This window comes from Saccopteryx leptura, chromosome 6 (genome assembly GCF_036850995.1).
Source record: "Saccopteryx leptura isolate mSacLep1 chromosome 6, mSacLep1_pri_phased_curated, whole genome shotgun sequence".
Classification (NCBI taxonomy): domain Eukaryota; kingdom Metazoa; phylum Chordata; class Mammalia; order Chiroptera; family Emballonuridae; genus Saccopteryx; species Saccopteryx leptura.
The window spans coordinates 168,386,897-168,392,137 of record NC_089508.1 but is presented as its reverse complement, the minus strand read 5'-3'; the positions used below and the strand labels follow the sequence as shown (position 1 = coordinate 168,392,137).

At 40.6% G+C, this 5,241-nt stretch overlaps 1 non-coding gene across 1 annotated transcript; it reads right to left on the bottom strand.

Moving 5' to 3' along the window:
* Window positions 1-859: 859 nt before the first annotated feature.
* On the bottom strand, window positions 860-935 carry TRNAP-GGG (transfer RNA proline (anticodon GGG)). Its single transcript has one exon. It is a non-coding gene; the product is annotated as a tRNA-Pro (tRNA).
* Between the last annotated feature and the right edge of the window lie 4,306 nt (window positions 936-5,241).

The window sequence follows — 5,241 nt, the reverse complement described above, 5'->3', positions numbered from 1 at the left end:
CTGTGGGCTCCCTCCCTGAGAATGCACACTGAACTTCGGGTGATCAGCAGGACAATCAGCGCCCCCTCATACAGTGATGTTGTCATTCACTCTCTGCCCCACAAATAGATTTACTGAGTCCTCTGACTTACTGGGCCTGGGTCTGTGCTCTGTGGATAAAGATGATCCATTTGATTGAAAGAACAGTTACTAGAATCAAAAGGCAGACAGGATTTTTCAGCTCAGTGCTATTGGCATTTTGTACTCAAAAATCTTTGTCAAGGGAACATTCTAGAATGTCTAGCAACATCCCTGGTTTCTATCTATTAGATGCAGGTAGCACCCTCCCCTAAGTTGTGGTAAGCAAAAATGTTTTTAGACATTGCTAAGTGTCCTCTGGGGAGAGACAAATTCCCATTCCTAATCTTGAAAAACCACTCTTATATTTTATTGAATTTATTGGAGTGATACTGGTTAACAAAATTATACAGATTTCAGGTGCCCAGTTCTATAGTACATCTCTATACTGTATTGTGTGTTCACCTCCACACACACACACACACACACACACACACACTATTTTTTTTTTTTTTTTTGTATTTTTCTGAAGCTGGAAACGGGGAGAGACAGTCAGACAGACTCCCGCATGCGCCCGACCGGGATCCACCCGGCACGCCCACCAGGGGGCGATGCTCTGCCCCTCTGGGGGAGTCACTCTGCTGCGACCAGAGCCACTCTAGCGCCTGGGACAGAGGCCAAGGAGCCATCCCCAGTGCCCAGGCCATCTTTGCTCCAATGGAGCCTTGGCTGCGGGAGGGGAAGAGAGAGACAGAGAGGAAGGAGGGGGGTGGTGGAGAAGCAAATGGGCGCTTCTCCTATGTGCCCTGGCCGGGAATCGAACCCGGGTCCCCCGCACCCCAGGCCGACGCTCTACCGCTAAGCCAACCGGCCAGGGCCCACACACACTATTTTAACAATCATGGTGGATACCTTTGGGGTATCTTTCCGGTCTTGAGTCAGAGATTTCTTTCTCCCATCCCATGCTTGCCTGTTGTGACCTGAAGCCTATGGTCCAGGTAGATTGGACATCTGACCCAACTTGAGCCTCTCAGCTTCTCTACTGGGAGTTTGAAACTATGACTGGGGGACTAGCCACATGTGTCCTTTGTGGGGTTAAAACTTTTCCACAAACTTAGAAGGTGTGGGCAGATCTATGGTAATGTGGCGACCAGGAAGCAGTGACATCCTACTGCAGAGATAAGACATAGATTATAGAGAAAGACAGAGGATGAGGCAGAGATGAGTCACCTAGGTCCAGCACTTCCGGTTCTGGTACTTCCTAAGAACAAGCTATACTTCCTGCCGTGGGTAGTTTAAGACATTCCTGTACATTTATAACTAATTCCTTTTATGTGTGCTAGGGCGGGTTTTGTTGTTTTGTTGTTTTCTGTTATTAGCAAATGTGTTCTAACTGGTACATTCTCTGCGGCTTGGAACTGAAATTACAAACCGAGAACATCAGGGATCCAGAAGTCACAGGAGCAGGTTCTAACTCTCAGGGCGGCTCCACTCACCTCAGCACAGGTGTGCCATTCTCCTTCTTCTACCAAATGGCTTCCTCGCCATCTCAGAGTTTTTCTTCCCTTCACTTCGGCTTGTACCTGGCTGGCGTGCCATGGCCTCAACTCAACCTCTGGTCGTTCATGCACACCGGCTTCGCTGTGAGCAGCAGACCCAGGCCAGGTTTCTTGGCTCAGGTTTCTGAGCAAGCACGTCTCATTGGCTCATGTGGCAACACTGTTGGCTGCCTCAACCACCAACCATCCCCCCAATCTGTTTTCTTCAGGTGCACAGCCCCCGGTGGTGAATCAGAAAATCAGAATTGGATTGTAAGGACAATGAGGTGCAAAAGAAATCTCCTGGGCAGAAGGGCAGGTTAAGGAAAAGAGTTTTATCCTTGATCCCGGAGGGCAAAGCCTGAGGAGGAGCTAGCCCATCCCCCTCCTGCTACGTTGGCTATGTCATGTGAGGACAGGACACATGAAGCCGTGGTAGCCATTTTGCAACCACGAGGTTAAGCCAAGAGAACCACAGAGAAACTGACAGAAGAGGGCTGTACCATCCTGGTGCTGACTGAATTAACCAACCCTGGAGCCATTTACTTTTAGACTTCCTGTTACATGAGATAATTAGATGTCCTTATGGTTTAGGCTACTTTGACTCAGGTATCCCGTTACCTGAAGCCAGAAGGATCCTGACCGATATAGTATAGCTCATGTTTTCAGGCCAGGTCACTCAGGTCCTCAGCCACTGGCTTGGCTACCTGGCAGATTGACTGCCTTCGAGTCAAGCACCAGCCTGCAGTCTGTGTTCATCTTCCCCGGGACTTTTATTATGAAATGTTTCAAACCTACAGAAAAGTTGAGAAGATAATACAAAGAACACTCAAATATCCTATAGTTAGGTTCACCCATTGTTAACATTTAGTTACCTATGTAACTAATAAACATTTACTTACATGTTCATTGTACATATTTCCATATCTATGGGGGTGTTGTTCACTGAATTACTGGAAGCTTCCTAAAACACTTCAGCATTTCTCTCTTAAGAAGCAAGGACTTTATAGATACAGAGAGCAAATTGGTGGTCACTAGATGGGAGATGGATTTGGGGGGATGGGATAAAAAGGTGAAAGGGGTTAGAAATACAAATTGCTAATGACTAAAACAGTCACAGAGATGTAAAGTACTGCATAGAGAATACAGTCGATAATATTGTAATAACTATGTGTGGTGTCAGATGAATACACAAACCAGAGTGATCACTTTATAATGTGTATAAATGTCTAATTACTAGGTTGTACACCTGAAACTAATATAGTATTGTATGTCAACTGCAATTAAAATTTTTTTTTCACATGAGAGAGAGAAAGAGAGAAAAACAGGGACAGACAGGAAGGGAGAGAGATGAGAAGCATCAACTCATAGTTGCGGCACCTTAGTTGTTCATTGATTGCTTTCTCATATGTGCCTTGACTGGGGGGCTCCAGCCAAGCCAGTGACCCCTTGCTTAAGCCAGCAACCCTAGGCTCAAGCCAGCGACCATGGGGTCATGTTAATGATCCCATGCTTAAGCTGGCAACCCCACACTCAAGCTAGTGAGCCCCCACTAGGGCCGGCGACCTCCGGGTTTTGAACCTGGGTCCTCAGCATCCCAGGAGCATGCTCTTTCCACTGTGTCACCACCTGGTTAAGCACAATTGAGAATTTTTAAAAATTAGTTTTTAAAAAGTTAATTAACCTAAATAAATAAAATCTTTCAAAGAAAGAAAAAAAAAAAGCAGAGCATTTTTCCATTTAACCAAATTGTCATTATATTAGGTTTAATTATATTATTATGTAATATACAAATATTATTATATTTATTTTGTTTCCCCAGGAATGTCCTTTAAAGATTGGGGGGGGGCTTGTTTTGTCTTATTTTTGCCTTTGTTTTTGTTCTTATCAAGGATTTATCTAGAACCATGTGTTGTTTTAACAGTCATGTCTCTCGAGTCTTCTTTATTCTAAAACTGTTTTTCTTCTTTTGTCTTTCTTTTCAATGATTTTCAGGCCAGTTCTTTTACAGGACACCCCCAAATTTGGATTGTCTGTTTTTTCCTTCGGAATCAGATTTAAAGATTTTTAGCAAAAACTCTACAGTGGTGACACTGGGTCTTTCTCAATGACTCGCAAGAGGACATGGTGCCATTGTGCCCCATTATCAGTCATGCTAAGCGTAACCAACTGAGTGAGGTGCTGTCTGCTACACCTCTCCCTTGTACCGGCCTTTTTCCCTGCTTATAATCAATAAGTAATCTGTGGGATGTACTTTGAGAATATGAGAATATCCAGTCCCCCAACTTGTATTCAGTGTTTTACTATCCATTAATAAACTTTGCCTGAATCAACTATTATTAGTAGTAATTGTACAAATCATAATTTCTCTAATTCTATCTTTTCTTCTTAGTTCCATTGCTTTTTATTTTCTTCTTTGTGGGTCTACTATTATATGTGTGTAGCATATAATACAGTATATTATCTAATTATATAGTATATACTATAAATTATAGTACATACTACATAATTATAAATTATGGTATATAATATATAGTTATATTAATTTTATATATTATATCACTATATTATATAACATATTGTACATAATTATGTCATAATTTATGAGCATATGTTATAATTTATAATTATATAATATATAACTTTTAATTATATTAAATACAATATAGTAATAATATAAACTATGATTTATAATTTAATCTATAATTAATTCTTTTTAGGTATAAATTTAAATGTTTTGACAAATGTATACACAATTGTGTTATCACTAACACACTCAAGATATAGGATATTTCCGAAAAGAAATATCCACTTTATACTTATTTCCTTTCTCTTACCCCCAGCAACCACTGATCTGATTTCTGTCCCTATAGTATTTCCTTTTAGTGCATGTCATATAAATGGAACCATATAACATGTAACTTTTTGATCCAGACTTCTTTCATGATGCTCTTGTGAGCACTTATAGTTCAGTCATGTTCTTACAATTCAGTAAGATGTTACTTTTATGGCCATGTTATATTCCATTTAACACAATGAAAAGGCAAATTAGTTAAAGAACTTAGGGAATCAGTTGCCCCTTGCTGACACAGAGAAGCCATAACCCCAGACATTCACACTGGTGAATAACACCATTCACAGCACCAGAAATGTTCCTTCACATCTGTTGTCCTCTGTCATGGAAACAAAAGGTGACTTATCCAAATATGATGAAGAATTTGGTTGCCCTGCTGTCAACATCGTGAAAGGACCCTGCTCAGGAGTGTGAGGAGAATTTGAGCTGTGGAAGCATTTAGGTAAGAGAAAAGACAAATTAATTAACTTGTCAAATCCTTCCTCTCAGATGTCATGAATGCTATAGATTCTTGCATATAAAATATTTCCCAGGAGTGCTGAGAATCTATTTTCTTGTTTCTCTGAATTCTAGTTTGTGGACCTATAAGTATTCACAGAATACTGCAGTATTTGCAATAGTTCTACATGGCAGTTGAAGGACATTTTGAAAACAATGTTTAAACAATATTGTTTTACAATTTTTTTTATATGAGTCTAGACATAGCATTCTTGATGCATGGAGCATAATACCAATTTTTTGCATTAGTAATAGATGAACACTGAATGCAAGAATTGCAAATAATTTTATGTT